Consider the following 16497-nt stretch of genomic DNA (forward strand, 5'->3'; position numbering starts at 1 on the left):
CCCGTGTGCCCGCCGCGGGTGGGTGCAGCCGCGGGTGGGTGACCCCTCGCCGGGCCTGCAGAGCTGTGCAGGATGGCCGACAGAGCCAGGCTCTGGCCTGGGGGGCTTCGATTCTGCATAACCCGCGCCGGGAGAGGCTGAGAGGGCTCACACGAGGTGTGATGTAGGAAAGGGACAGCAACCTCTGTGCCGACACACACGAATTTATCGGCCATTTGAAAATAACAGAAACTTCTAAAAGCGGTCAATTACGGTTCGAATTCTTTGCTTTTCCCCCCACTTTTATGACTGATTTCCTGGCGCGCCACTCCCTGCTGACATACAAGACTGTGACTTGCCGCTGACTCATTTGATGACAGCCGAGTCAATAGCTCCAGCTGCCTTGCTGCATACTGAATTTTTGCAGGTCACCGAGACATCTCATGACACTTAGTGGGTCGCTCAAAGCTGCGGTGAGGTGTCCCTGTGTGTCCCTATCCCGAGGGAAGCCTGTGCCCACCCGCTCACCCTCCCCTTGGGTCCAATCCAGCTCACACTTACGGTCTTGGCTTTGCTACCAGGAGCTGCTCCACTGATTCAAGCGAAGTGTGTGTGTCTACCTATTTTACGTCAAGGCTGCCACACTGAAAGGTGCGGGTGTCTGTCAGAAGACAAATTCGTTAAAGCACAATCAATAAAGTCTTATTTAATTAAATTACTATTGTCATTCTCAGCTAGAAGATGAGAATACAGATGTCCAATTATTTTCTTTCGAGCATGTTATTCTAATGCCTCCACTAAACCATCACACCGCGAAACCACACACTGGTTTCTCTCCAGTGACTTAATAGATCCTTCCCCCAGCCTAATTTATATTAGATGCATTTGTTGACAATAAATTAAGAAACAAGAAAATATGAAGGTGAGGTAAAGTGGGAGTTATGTCTAAACTTCCATTGTTCCCTAATCGCCATTGCCTCCTGTTTTAAAACTATCAAAATCAGAGATCGGATTTAGTATACTGAAATGTTGAGGTGTATCTCATGGCACAGCAGCCACTGCCCTTTCCTCAAGTCACTGAGCCAAGTACTTGGCAGGAAGTTGCTTTTATTATTAAAATAAAAGCTGACATTAAGTGAGAACTTTCATTTACAGAGACAGGGTACAGAGATGCTGCTGCCAGGGCAGCTTGTGCCTCACGAGCAGCTCTGCTGTCAGCGTGGGCTTGTCCAGCCCAGGGGAAGGCAGCCTGGAAACATGGAGCTGAGCCTTTTCTCAAGAACTTTTCTTCCATCATCCTACAATTCATCTTTTAATAGATACTAATTGCTTATTGACTTTGGCCTGGGTTGGGACTCCTTAGCAACCATTCCACATCCGGATTAGCTGATTGCTTATAATGTTTTAATTTCCATTCCTTTTCACTCCCACACCTAGTAATGCACACTCTTTATTATCATTTTGTGCCTGTGCCATGCTGAAAGTTGAAGCTTCAGACATTGTTTTTTCTGTAACAAAGGCAATGAATAAGTATTACACAGGAAAAAGGCAGAATTAGTATTAGGACCTCTATTTTTAACTTATATATTTAGTTAAAATTTTCAATAAAAGTAATTTTTTCCGTAGACCCAGCAAAGAAAATTTTCATCCCAACGATATTCTGTGCAATGACATACTCTGCGCACATAAGGACAGTGGTTTCTTTGAGTGGTTTTCCACCACTCCATCCATCCATCCATCCATCCATCCATCCATCCATCCATCCATCCATCCATCCATCCATCCATCCATCCATCCATCCCATCAGAAGCACTGAGGCACAAAACCAGATGTGAAGTGCTCAGCAAAGCTCTGGCACAGACTCACCCTGTCAGACTCAGGACAAAGGCAGTGGCACAGTCAGGGCTGTTGCTGTTGAGACCATGCAGGGTTGGTGGGGTGCTAGTGGTCTGGATGCAGCAGCCTGTGTCACAGCTGCCCTTCCCTGCACATCACAGGGCTTTTGATCAGAATTCAGCCTTTTGCATCCTGACTGCTTTCATGATTATTGGGAAATAAAGACTGCTTTGTGGGAAGAGAATGAAAAAAGCAAAATAATTTCTGCTCTGAGAAACAGATCTTGTTTCGTTCCTTTCTTCCCAGTCACAGATGACCTCACAGCTATAGTCTGATCAAGATTTCTGGTTGACGGGAAGTTAAGAGGGGCAGCCCCTGCCTGCATGGCACCCCATCGCTTGTATGGGTGACTGAGATCAGGAGAGGTGCCCTGTCTGGGACCTGCCTGGCCACAAATGTGATATCCAGCTGTGGCAGCAACTACAGGGCTGGGCATCAATGCCTGGTCTCATCTACTGATGAGAGAGTCCCTCTGTACTGCTCTGTGATCGTATTCTTTTTGGGGTCACATTTGACCTGAAAAACTGTATTTCCTTTGAAATGAAGTTGGAAGACATTTTAACACAAATGAACCTGTGTTTCAAGTTTCATCAGGAGACAAAGAAATAAAAACAAGCTAACCCATGAGTCTGTACTTGCTGGAATACCATCTTGGTACTGTATATTATTACAAATGAACTAATATATGCCTTGCAGAAATGCCTTATGTGCATATTTATATGGGTAGATATTTGTGTGGATGTACGTATACAGGCAGAAGGGAGGGAGATTTCAACTCTGTGCTCTGGGGCGGATGCTTTTTTCTTTTGATTTGTCCTGTATGGCAAGGATCTTTCCATTCCATTCTTCATTTACTTGCTAGATGCAGATACAAGGAAGGAAGAATGCTCTCATTGCTTTCTTGGTTCTCTCTAAGCAGTTGTAAAAACACAGCAATGATTTTTTTTTTTTTCCACTGTTTTAAAAATACTCTTCCGCAGTGGTAATTCACTGCAAGGCTGAGTTTAAAAAGACCCTGTTTAATTCAGCAGCAGAGGGCTTCCTCTGCCACATACTCACTGTTTTATCATGGAACAGCTCAGAATATTTTGTGTATGAAAATATGGCCTTGACAAATGGAATAAACTGTAAGGGCAATTCATTATGGCATGCTCTATTTGTAGCAAAAAATCACTGCAGAGTCTCTCAAACCAGAATATGGCATTAAGGTCTCTGAATTCACAGGGAGTTGCTTTGCTGGCAGGATTTTAAAAAATAATTAGGAGCACAGTTTAAACGGTAAAGGTAAATAGAAGTTGGCCTTTGCAAGTCTGTTGCTGTTCTTTTGGGGATCACTGACAATCCTTAATGGAAATTTAATCTAATTTATCATATCCTTGGGGGCCCTGGAATGGTACCATGGGGCTCCACGGTGGAGCCATTAGTTTTTTGGAACATACTAACAGCAGAGAGATATGGCAGCTCTAACACCGGCTGTTTCATTGAAGAAAAGCCTGTTGAAGCCTGGTTTTGCAAAAGCAGAAGGGTGTGGGGAGTGGCAGCATGGGCCCTTGCTGACATCAGTGAACAGTGCATGATGGGGTGACTAATGAAGTCAGGTCTGTTTCAGGGCAATCAACTTATCACAGTCTCATGTGATGATATATTCTTGGATTCCTCCAAATCATGGGCCGTACATGAGAGAGCCCAGCCATTTGGGACACTGCACATGCTCTCTGCTTGACGCATTGTTCAGCAGCAGCTTGCTTTGATTGTAAGAGGACAAAAATCTGAATTAATCTCAACTGTTAATCCAACATCTGCACACTTTGCTTAGAGCAGGAGTCCACCATGGCTGAACATTCAGGCTGAGTCTTTGCAGGTAGGACTTTTCTCTACCCCTGGCAGATCGCGGTTTACTTACAAACTTCTGAGGATCTGTGCAACAGAAATGTCACCTTTTAAAGATTTCAGTGGTGCTGCTGATACACAAGGAGCAGTGACATTTTTTTCCCATACTGCAATTAACCCCACACAAGTGACTTTGAAGATGCATCATATCTCAGCAGAAATGTGTGGTGAAAAGCCAGCAGGATGCCTCCATCTTTTCCAAAGGTTTCTGTCAAAGCAGCAGCACACTGGAGGTTTGTACCCTGGGGCTGTCAAAACTTATGAGTTGTCAGGGCAGAGGCTTGGAAAAAGAATAACTGCGCCATGGGCTATAACATCCGGGTGGCTTTAGAAATTTATCAGGAGATTTTAAATATTTATAATTTTTGGCACGTAATAACCTTATGCAAACACAGGACAGCATTGTGCATTAAAACAAAAGCCATGCATAACAAATGCCATAAAATAATTTGTAGCACATTCAAAGCAGTGTGCAGATGCTAATCCTCACATCCCCACAGGGCAGCTCATCCACTAACCCAGCACCCAGCCAGTAATGCTAAAGATCCAGCAGCTGAGGCTTACAGTAGTTAAAGGTTTGCCTTTTCAGAAGCCGCAGGCACCATAACTCAAAGGGATTTCATGACTAAGTGACCATAAATGGCATTGCTACGCAATTGGCAGCACTGAGCCTGGCTCAGCATCACAGCCGAGTCCTCCCAGCCTCCCATGTCGAAGGTTTCCAAACACACTGCACATTTTCTTCACCTGTTACCTATTTACTGGGTTCTGAAAGACAATAGAAGTGTTTCTTCTCAATTGATGAAGTAGTCATTAAACCTCTCCTTTATTACCATGATCTGTACCAAGTGGAGCCAAACCCAGACAAGCCGTTCAAGTCAAAGCATGAATCAAATGGATTGCGTCATATGGATTGCATTTTCCTCATTCAGCAATTCTATGGAAAGCAAAGAAGCTCTGCATTATACAGATATTAGCTAGGACCTTTGATACAACTTGTTCTGAGTTTTTCCATCTTCTGTTTCCTTCTCTGTTATCCAAGGAAGACAGCAATACGGGAGCTTGCAGCAGCAGTTCAGTCCAAATTGAGCAGAGGGATGTCTTTAGGCAGAGAAATCTCTAGAAATATGCTGAAAAATATTTGTTCTAGAATTTGCATTGAAATTTATATTTAGAAAGTCTATTCAGGCAACAGTTGCTTCTAGCAGCAGTTGTATCAGGGGCAATTTTCATCTCTCTATGTCTGGAAGAACATGCTTTTTCTTCTGCACAGAGTTCTTGCTGCATTATATATGTGTATATATATATGTCTTGCTGCATTATATATGTATCCAGAAGCTGAAACTGGTGCCAAAAGCAGCCATCCATCTGGCAAACACAGTGCTTTGCCAGAACTTGCAGTGCTGCTTTTGCCTTGGATCCCAGGGAGACTTGCAGCTGGAATGTAAAGGTCTGGGTTTTTTACAGGCTGTAAACAGCCCAAGAGCAAGGCTGCTTGTGCTTTTTGCTATCCTGAAATCAGAGGACACAACTGAACTGAAATCCATCTAGCACATACTGGAAGAGCAAGGACAGGGCATTCCCTGGGAGCGTCTCATGCAGGAATTCACCTAATTCATTTGTCCAAAATACCCTTGCGGCTTGTTCCCATGGAAATGTTACGAAGTTCATCTCTTTTTCTTGGTTCATCTATTTTTCTGACTGAAACTGCAGCAGGGTATTTAATTTTATTTCTGATTTGTGAAGTTGAATTTAAATGAAAACAACACATACTCTCAGCCATGCATAAGCATCTCTCTTTCCAAAATCCAAATTTATGTCGGTACCTGAGGACAATGCCTGGCAGTGCAACTGTCCCCACGGCAGTGCCTGCTCTCAGCCAGATCCTTCCCCCCCAGCACCAGGAATGTGGTGATGGCTGCGCTGTGGGTGTCCAAACAAAACACAGCTTACCCAAATAAATTTGACTTGACATATCAAACATAAAGTTGAAAAATAATTTGAAAAAGCAGCTCATTTTTAAAATAACTCAGGATCTGATTTCATGACCTGGGAAGTCAGATCCTATACAAACCCACACAATGCTCCAGTGTGCAGCTAATCAGGGCTTCCTGCCCCTAGCAGATACCGCAGGCACGGGCCTCATTAGGCATTTTCTCTGCTTACTTCCAACCTTACTTACTGCTTGTGTTTGCACTCGGGCTAACCAGAGCTCTCTTCCTAATATGATGCATCCATTTTTCTCAGGGTTTGAATTTCTTTCCTTGTGCTTTTACTCCATGAGCTGGAGTTGCAGGAGTGATAGTATAAAGTTGGAATAAAGCATCTTACATCTGCCAGAGCTCATGGACTGCACAGAAATCCAAGTGTTTCCCAGTTACTCTTCAGGAGCTGTTGTAACCTGAGATACAGATGAATAGTTTTGTTTGACTTCAGAGGAGTAGCCAAGCTCCTCCCTGGGACAGCTGGATGTAGCATAGGAAGGAACGCTTTCCAAGGGAACAGTGTATATTTTTTAAACAAACTAAAACTCTTCTGTGTGACATAAACAAAATTGTCAACCTTTGTCCAGCCAAAGGGGGAATTTGGGTCTCCTGGCACACATCCCAGGATGCGGCAGTGGGGTAAGAATGCCAGTGCATAGAGGGAGTGAAAACACAACATCCCAGCTATTTCACAGGAAAGGCATGACGCTGCGGTGCTCACTTCTACCGTCCCCACTGCAGTGTTCTCATGGCAAATAACCAACCCCAAAAGCACTTTTATATGGATTTGCTTTCTGTGAGAAGCTGAAGTCATGCTCCTTTCTTTTTTAAACATTCTCACAAAAATATTCCCAGACAGAAATCTTGCATAAAAGAAGCCTTAAGTCTACTGACTCATTTGAAAGCTGCTTTATTAGCCCCTACATGGGCTGATAAGCCTTGCCTGGTGCGTAAGGACACAAGGGCTGTACATTGTTCTGCTGCTAAGCTCAGTGCTGGCAGCCTGGGCTTGCTCCAGTCAAGCAATTAGAGAATTTAACTTCCTCCATAAATGCTTGTACGTGTGAGGCCATGTATTTGGGGTCATTCCTCTACTTGAATATAAGTTTTTAAACATGTTGCAGAAGCAGAAGGAATAGCAGAGGCCTCTGTGGACAGCATCACATTGATTTGAGTGAGAATTAGGAATAACAAAAGGCAGAAGGAAAGCACTGGGACCTGGCCAGCACTCACTAGCCTCAAGCCACCCTTCCCCCTGCATAGCTGTTAGTCAGTTCTGCTATTAGTGAGTATATTGCAGCATAACAATGTCCTGCAGCTGAGCTCTGCCCAGCAACACCCTCGAAGAGGAAAGGCAGGCGTGTGGGTGCAAGAAGCACCAGCAGGGGAAAAAGGCAGGGTGTTGCCACTGTCCTGGAACAAATGGAAGACAACACCCCAGGGTGGGCAAGAGGAAGGTGGCGGTTTGGAAAACCCTGAACTGTGTGAGCTGCGTGAACTAAGCGGCTGAGTTTCTGGGGAACAACTCAGCAAGGGCTTGTCCAAGGAAACTGGAGTTCTCAGATGGGAGGAAGAAAGCTGAATAGATCACCCACCCCATGGCACAATCAATGCCTTACCAGTTCCTAGGATCTTCTCTGGCTGTATACTTTCCCTAAAAAATATAAGATTCCCCCTGGGGGGATCTTCACTCTGCTCTGGCTCAACCTCCTTTGGCTTGTAGGGCAAAACCTGCAATTCCCAGGTTCCTGCTTGTCTAAAATGATGATTCCTGGATTTTGTGAAGCAGGCTCAAAATCACCAGATTAAAAAAAAAAAAAAACAAAAAACAAAAAAAACCCTAAAAGGTATACTAATAGGAGAAGATGGCATCGGAAAGGTTTTACTGGTGCAGCTAGTTGGGCAGCTGGCACTTTTTGCTCCTTGTGTGTCTGGCCGTCCTGAAATGGGAGAGTCTAAAAGGACCAAAAAGTAAAAACAGAGCCTTTTCAATCAAGGAACTGTGTATTTCAAAGGACAGTTCAGCCACTGCAGCAGCTGGTGCTGCACTTCACATCAGCCATCTGCTATGGCACCCCCAGCAAGGAACCTTGTCTTTGTAAGTATTGTCACTTCCCTAGGTTAAAACACCACCCAAGAGCCTAGCATGACACAAAGGGGGAAAAACAGGGCCCTGGCAAGCCCAGGCCTACTAATCAGAGTGAGCAAGAACCAAATGTAAAAGAGGAAGGGGGTTGAGGCATGGTTTGAGAACTTTTTTTTGAGGGTGATTGCTGTGCCCTAGTTCCAGCTACCTCATTGCTGCAATAGTGGTTTCAGAGAAGGGGGAGGGAAGAGCGAGTTGTAGATACAGCAGCCCCAGGTAAAAGGTTTTATCTTTACAGCCCTGGTGATAACATGGTTTGCAGTAGGATGGGGGTGAGCTGATCCAGCTGGGCGAGTTGCGATATGTGTAAGCCCCACAGGGGCCTGGCAGTGAGGATGTGTCCAGTGCAGGGCTGCAGGAGCTCTGCAAAGCTCTGGGTTATAACCACTGCCCTCTCAGAGGCACTGGATGTTTGCACAGGCACAGCATGGTGGCCACCCAGGTGCCTCTGGGGGCCCTTGTTTGCTTTTGGCTTCTCTGAGGCTCAAGCCTGGGGAGGGAGATTGCAGCAGCTCCTTTAGGGACCAGAAACGGTCCCAGATTGCAAGATGCACCAGGACGGCCAGGTGCACCCACAAGAAGTCTCCTTGTCCTGCTCTCGGCATAGCAGTTGTATTCTGGATATATGTCCTCTTTGTTGAACTTTGTATGTAAAATTCTTCCTCTGTTCTGCACAGACTTTAGTTCCTTTGGCACAGCCATCGCTGGCTGGCAAGCAGCTGGCATGACTGTACCTTAAAGCATGGGGCTGAGTGGGGCACATGCCAGCACACCTGTGTTATCTCTGTGGGAGCAGTAGGTGGGAAGACTCCACAGTGAAAGACTTCGATTCTGTGGGCAAAGCACCAGTTTGGCTGTTAACACACTGGTGCTGCTGGTGCTCAGCTGGCACAGGTACTGTGACACAGTCACAGCCCAGAGCCTGGGAGCTCCTTGCAGATGGATGAACAATTCCCTGTCCTGTGACCGGCTGGTTTGGTCCCACAGAAGCCTTCCTCTTGCTCCTTTGCCAGCCTTGGCAGTGGTATGCTGAGTTTTCTGTGGTTCTCACAGCAACTGGAAGTTTTCCTTCTGCAAAGCAGAAATCCTGTCCCAGGTTCCTTGACAGCAGCAAAGTTCCAGTAGCGAAGTGGCAGGGGGCGATGAGGCAGTTGCAAAGTGGGCAAGTAAAACGGGAGAACGGCTTCGTTGTCGGGGCGGGGGGGAGGGCAGACTGGTTTCCCTTTCCGGCAGATCCAGCCGCTGTGACAGCTCCTAGGAGCGCTGATGAAGCGGGCAGGGAGTGCCTGCGGGCACGGCCCGGCTCCGTCCCGCCCTGAGGGCGAACCGCCCCACACGGCCCTCGGCGCTGCTGCCCCCTGGCGGCGCGCGGAGCCCCGCTTGGCCCGCCCCTCACGCAGGCCCCACCGCTCCCGGCACGGGACGAGCCCCGGCAAAGCGCCTTATTGCGTTGATTTGATAAAAATCCCTACCAAAAAAACCCCGCGGCGGTGAAATGATAGAGCCGTAGCATCGCTTAGGCTGGAAAATCCCTCTAAGATCAAGTCCAACCATTAACACGGCACTGCCAAGCTACCACTAACTCATGTCCCTCAGTGCCACAACTACACGGCTTTCAAACACCTCCAGGGATGGTGATTCCACCACTGACCTAGGCAGCCCATTTCGGTGCTTGACAGTGCTTTTAATGAAGAAAATTTCCTTAGTATCCAGTCTAAACCTCCCCAGGTGCAGTTTGAGGTTGCTTCCTCTTGTCCTGTCACTTGTTACACCTAGGAGAAGAGACTGACCCCCATCTAGCTACAATCTCCTTTCAGGTGTTGTGGAGCCATAAAGCACCCCCTGAGCCTCCTTTTCTCCAGGCTAAACAGCCCCAGCTACTCCCAAAGGGACTTGTGCCCCAGCCCCTTCCCCTTCTCTGGACACACTCCAGCACCTCAATGGCTTTTGTGCAGTGAGGGACCCAAAACTGAAGCCAGGATTTGAGCTGCAGCCTCAGCAGTGCCCAGTCCAGGGGGACAATCGCTGCCCCGGTCCTGCCAGCCACACTATTGCTGATACAGCCGGCATGCCACCGGCCTTCTTGGCCACCCGGGCACACGCTGGCTCACGTGCAGCTGCTGTCAACCAACATCCCCAGAGCCATTTCCAGTCGGGAACTTTCCAGCCACGCTCCCCCAAAATCACGGAAGCCTGCGCAGCCGATGGGTTCATTTGCGCTCCCTGGGCCTGGAGAGCCGCAGTGGTGGGGTGGGAGCAGGGAAGGGGCTGTGCTGCCCCTGCTGCGGCCTGGGAGTATCTTCTCATGCTGCAGGAATGTGGTTATGTCATGGCGAGTCCCCCACACGCCCTGCTGCTACCTCCCAGCCCGCTGCCGGCTGACAGCTCTGGGAAGCATCGTTACTGCTGAAATGGAGGCATAAATTTCTGCTGGCAGAGCTCCTGGCTGTGAAAACTTGAAAGCCGTAAGGACTGCTCACTGTGACAAAGTTACTCCGATGTTTCCCATGGTCCTGGTCCCATCCCTCAGAGCTGGGGGCAGGAAGAGGGGGAAAAGGTTTTAAAAAAACTTTTCATTTTCCTTATGTAGTTGAATGTTACCAGGGGTGATATTTCTGCTTGTACATTAATCCTTCCTGCTGAACTCATGGGGCATGATGTACCCACAGGAGGGGAGAGCATGCCCAAGACAAGAGCGGCTGAAGTACGCTCCTGCTGAGCTGCTCTTTCTGAGGATTTGTATTTCGTTTTCCAGCCGAGGAGGTTTATTATTACAAAAAGAACATGAGATTTTTATGAGTGATTTTACAAATTCATTTCTCAAATTGTTTGCAGCAGCACAAGAAATGTTGCAGTCATTAAAGTTCATAGAAAGTATCAAATGCTCCATCACCGCAAAGCTTTTCCTTGAGCAACAGAAACAAAGCAAAGTATCCCCTGGCATGTTTAGACGTCTGACTCAGAAATGCTGTTCATCACCTCTCCACCACAGCGTACAGCAACTCATCCTGCCCTTGTGCACATTGCTAGAACGAGCCCGGAGCTGAACCAGCACAAACACTGCTACAAACATGATCGTAAAAACAAACAACTAATTATTTCCATTCACCTCATTCAGTTTGGGCTCATGCAGAAATGCTGTTCATCCAATAGTCCAAAATATGTCACGTATTAGGAGCTAAAGAGTCCAACCCAATGAATGAGTCATCACCCAGTGGATGAAATCCCATATCTTCATGGCTGCTCATAAATAAGACAAGCTCAGCTTTATAGTAAGTCATAAGTAAACAATGAACTATATGAAAATCAGACTCAGCTGTGTTATAACTGCACGGGCACAGTGCCCACACAGAAATGAGAAGCGAATGTGATACCATCACGGTTTGGCTTTGGAGACTGAATTTGGGATCGAGACTCTTAAGGGGTTTTGATGTGTGTAGCAGGGCAGTCTGACATCCGTGCCTTTGAGGCCACTGCAGATGCCTATTTGCAGTAAATAACACGTTATCTTCTTGGCCATTAGCAGTTCTGAACCTCAGATTCCAATGGGCAGATTTTCTTAGATTATCATCTGGTATCTTCTCGCAACAGCCCAAAATCTCCAGGCAGTGCTCTCATGTTCTTGCAGCCTGTTCCTTCATCAGTGCTCTATGCTAGAGGGAAATGAAGGGCAGCAAAAAGCTGCTCCTTCACCCTGAGATGAGCATTGGTACATCCTGTGCATCTCTCATAACCATAACCTGAGTGCTGGGCTGGATTTACAGAACTGGCTGGAGTATTTGATTTAATAACTATTTGAACAGGTGTTGTGAGAGAAGGCAGGAAATAGCAGAATGTATTGATCAACCTCTATCGTGTTATAAAATTAAGAGCATGTAAAACACAGTATTGAAAAGAATGGAAGCTTCACCACACTGCAGACAGCCCAGCAGAAGGGCCAGACAAGAGAAGGTGTGTTGATGGCACTGAGAAAGAATCTGGCACATGGTAAGGAAGGGATCCTTCTGCAGCAGGGGCAGCTGAAGCCACCTCCAAGCCTGAGCTCCATTGCCACCCCAGGGCCCTGGCCAAAAGCAGCTCATGGGGCTGCAGCCAGTTTTGCAGGTGCATTTACTCCAATAAAAAACATCTTTCTGCTCCTGAGAAAGAGAAGTGTTTTGCTATCTTGTCAAAGACTCTGGGAAATATCTTAAAATTTTCCATTTGTATTCAGGTTAATGGTGCCAGTGGGATACAAAGAAGGAAGATCACAGGAAGCAAATCCTTGAGTCTTAAGGAAATCCAGGTTGTAATTGGATGTGCTAGCGGGTACACAAGGTTGACAATCTCAAAGGATATTCCTTTTTCATTATACTGACACTGTGCAGGTAACCATTAATGGCAGAGCTGCTATTGCCTGAAGAAAGTGCTCCAGGGATAGGTGCCTGACAGAGGGGTCAGCTTTGAAGTCTTCCAGGTCTGCATGGGCTTTGTGGTACATTCTGAAGTGGAGATGTCCTGGTGCTCCAGCATCTGCCAAAGGACACGAGGACACAGACCGCCTTGTGGCTGTCCCTGCAGAACAGGGGCGGGGGCACATGGGGATATGCGTTCTACAGTGACGTGTCCAGATACAGGGGCGGGCTTCAAGATGTGTCACAAGAATGAAAGCCCAGAAGAGGCCAAAGCCTGGTCACAGGCACTTGGTCCATCTCAAGGGATGCAGGGTCTTATGCTGGGAAATGGGGCCTGGCTCCATTCCTCCTTCCTGCCCCGACATGACTGCATTTCTCTAAAAGGCTGAGTACAGTTGTGCGCTCTCAGGATTCCACAGGTGATTTACAAGTCCTCTCAAGAGACCTTCAAAGAGCTCCTCTGGCTCCTTTCCTTCCTTGACCCAAGTGGCTCTGGCAGTCAGAGCAGGCTGGGCAGTACCACAGCCTCAGCTCAGCCTTTTCCCAAAAAAGATGCTCTGGTCAGGGAAGTTGTTTCATTTTCCTCAACCCTTGGTACAGTTGTAACTGTACCAAGTTACAACTGTTACAACTGTCATCAAAGCACAGATGATATCCAACCAGAGATGTGACTGCACAAGCCCAGATCGCTATTTGCTGTCCAAGCAGAGATCCTCTGTATTCACTGTCTCTTTAACATTGGAAAATTATTGTACTTTAATAAGGTTCTGTAAATGGATGAATAATTTCCACAAGGAAAGAATGTTAAACTTGCATTGGCACATTACTTCTAATCAAGTGATCTTCATAATCCTCCAAAAAAAGCAAAACTTCATATTTTCCATATGTAACCATCTTCGTCACCCAAAGTACTTTGTATTCAATAAAAATACCAGCTTTCATTAAAGAAAAAAACCCTTTTGGTGTGCAGTTTTTCTGGCATTGCACATCTCTGGTTCACTCACTCAACATGTTTAGAATTAAATCACAAAACCTTAATTCACCCTCTAATGATCTGTTTGTTTCCAGATTCATATTCCCACAATATGTTTGCTGACAGCAGTTGGGCTCTTTGACAAAAGTCAAGATTTTTTTTCCCAACAATGTATATTTGCTTCATTCTGGTGAAATACAGGGGAAGGGTGCAGGCTGTACAAGTTGTCACCAGTAACGTGACTGTAAGACCAAGTGTAATTTATTTAGTACAAGCTAAATGTTTATACTAAGTGTTCTTTGTCCTGAACATTATCACTTCAACATTGAGCTTTTTATGAAGAGAGTTGTGAGAAAGGTTGAGCCCTGTTTTGAAAGGATTTTTAAATTTAGCATCACTATGACGGGGAGCCAAAACTCTGATGCATACAGTTCTCAGAAGAATGATGGCAAAAAGCTGTTCCCCTTGGACTAAGGCACTTCTAAACTGTTCTTTTTGACTGTATTATGTGTTAGAACTGAATAAGAGCAAACCAATTTTTGAAAGGATATGTCGTTTCAAAATAAATCCAAAATCTTACACTCCAAATAACGTCCAATGTGTGATATCATTGCACCTTATCCCTTTCTCCCACTCTTAAAATAATCCCTTCAAATTAATATCAATTTCACAAAGCACTTTGACCTCAACAGAAAGAAAACACACTGGGATGAAATCTAGTCCTACCAATATTTCTCAGCCTTTCTCACCTGCCCACAGATGGATAGATTCTGGAAAGTGTCCCCACCTTGGTGTCCACACACAGCTGCATTTCAAGCAACAATGACAAGCAGTCCTTCTTTTATAAACCAGTGACACGAGTTTATTAAACTGACAATAAAGCAAAATTAAGTCTGTGATACCTAGAGAGCTCAGGTTATTATATCTTTTAAAAGTCAAGCGGAAGTTACTCTGTCAGAAGAGTATTGGACTTTGTCAGTAGCATGAATAATCTCATTCCATATAAACACACTTGAAAACTGCATCCCAGTATAATCTTTGCCACTCAGAAAAGACAACAAGAAAAAGGAGAGCAGCAAGGAGGAAGATGACTATGGCAAAGGAAACCCACCTTGTAGTGAAGGACTTTGGGATCCCAATGTGCTGCTCAGAAGGTGAAGGCCAGATGGTCCCAAGCTGCCGCACCTGGATGGAGAGAGCAATGTCAGAGGTGAGGGGTTTCCACTTCCCAGGGGAAGAGTGGCTCATGGGAAAGCTGCAGCTAAGCAGCCACACACTAGGGAAATCTGTTCAAACAGGAGTAACTTGACCTTGTGAACAGCTAACTGCACACTTAGCTATCTCTTACAGTAGGTTCTCTACCTCTTATATGGAAGGAAGAATCAATGCTAGATTTTTCTCTAAAACACATGTATTCTAAATAGGAACAGTTGAAGGCAGTTGTCCCACCTTACAATACTGTACTTCATCCTAGTTTCTGTTTACTTGGGAGCAATTCATCTTATGGACAGTGATTCCAAGTTTTACTCCTAGAAAGCATTAACATCTTAATATTACTTCCATTTTTACAGCAGCTGGAAGTATCCTTGTTTACTCATTGAAAAAATATTTTAGACATAACAAATACAATACCTCTGGGTTTATCTGAAGAAAGGAAATCCTTTCTGCAGACTCCCCTTTGGTCCCTGCTGAGTTGGAAACTCCTAATCCTGTAGAGTGCCCAGCAGCATGCAAGGGAGCTTCTCTGGGGTGTGAACCATCCTACAGATAACAGCTTTATGGCACAGGCATTGCTCATTACCAAGGCCCTGTTTTCACAGGTTTTTAATGAATAGGCTTTCAACTGCAAAAACACAGGTGGAGATCAAGAAGGCAAATGACCTTGGTGCTTGTATGTTCACATAGTTACGCTTATTTTCCCCATTAACATATAAGTATCCCTTTTTTGTTAACGCACTTTATTTAACTTCTAATAGGCTTTTTCTTGTATTTAAAAATCTAGAGGAAAACAGAAAAAAAAAGTCCCATTGTTCTCCCACATGTTTGTTTTCACTACAACTACTAAGAGGAAAAGCCCTTTACAAAAACAGGATACAGCAGACTTCTCTACACTGTGCACACCTCCCCCCCAAACCCCACTCTCACTCTGGGCACGGCTGCAGTGGTAATCGAGAGTCCACTGAAAAACATCAATGGGAGTTTTATTATCCACTTGAATGAGAGTAGTATCAAATCCCTGCTGAATAAACCTCACCAGCCTGGGCAGGCTCTGCTCCCCTCAGACAAATTGCCACCTGCCTAAGGACATTTTCTCTGTGACATCGATTATAGAGAGAGGGGCAGATGGGGACGTCTGCAGGGCAAACCCCACCACTGAGGAAAGACATTATGTCGATGACAAAAGCCATAGCATCCCTTCCCAGCAGTCCTAAGAGACAAATCACCAGGAAACCACCTGATGTCACCTACATCGGGTGCTGCATGGCCCCAAGAGATGCTCCAGATCCCCTACGGATCTCACTGAGCAACCACAGGTTGTCTCTGGGATGCCCTCGGGAGGGGGTTCCCCACTGCATTTCTATACTATTGACTTTTCCGAGCTCCAGGTATCCCATGGTTTCCTTTCCTCCCCCTTGGATTATTGCTTTCCTTGATGGATGTTTGGCCAGTCAGCAGAGGGGTTCCTGGCTGTGCCAGCAGCCCTCAGGAAAGGCCAGAGCTGAGGCAGGGGAGCTAAGCTGCACTCACTGCAAAGCACATTCCTGTGGGCTGTTGTTAAGAAGATAATAAAAATTGCTGTTTTCTTTCTCCCCGCACATTAGTATTTGGAAGAGTTCGTACTTCCAAAGAATAACACTGACTTATTGTCTGTGATACAGAAGAATAAATCAAATGCAATTACCAGGAGACCTGCATTTCTGTAACCAAGAGCCTCATCTCTGGCCAGAAAGTATCTTGGGGGAATCGAGTTCTAGTGACTGGGAGGCCAGTAAAGAGCAATTTGAGCTTTTCTGACTGAAATGTGGTGATTACACTTCCATTCGCCTAGGCAGACACTACCGCTTAGCAGCCTGGCAACCTCCTTCAAACACCATCCCAAGAGCATTTCAGGTTTTTTTTTAAAAAGTCTCAAATTTTAGGGAAATATGCCTTCTGATTTCTTTCTACAGAAAAACATAAAATGCCATAAGGGTTGAGGATATTCTTGCAGTGAAGGGAACAGAATACTACTTT

At 45.7% G+C, this 16497-nt stretch overlaps 1 long non-coding RNA gene across 1 annotated transcript; it reads right to left on the minus strand.

Moving 5' to 3' along the window:
- Window positions 1–10770: 10770 nt before the first annotated feature.
- Window positions 10771–15007, minus strand: LOC120758326 (uncharacterized). The gene is made up of 3 exons (XR_005702859.1): window positions 14896–15007; window positions 14375–14448; window positions 10771–13057 (listed from the first exon to the last, which is right to left on the minus strand). It is a non-coding gene; the product is annotated as an uncharacterized LOC120758326 (long non-coding RNA).
- Window positions 15008–16497: the final 1490 nt, after the last annotated feature.

Source organism: Hirundo rustica, chromosome 12 (genome assembly GCF_015227805.2).
Source record: "Hirundo rustica isolate bHirRus1 chromosome 12, bHirRus1.pri.v3, whole genome shotgun sequence".
Classification (NCBI taxonomy): domain Eukaryota; kingdom Metazoa; phylum Chordata; class Aves; order Passeriformes; family Hirundinidae; genus Hirundo; species Hirundo rustica.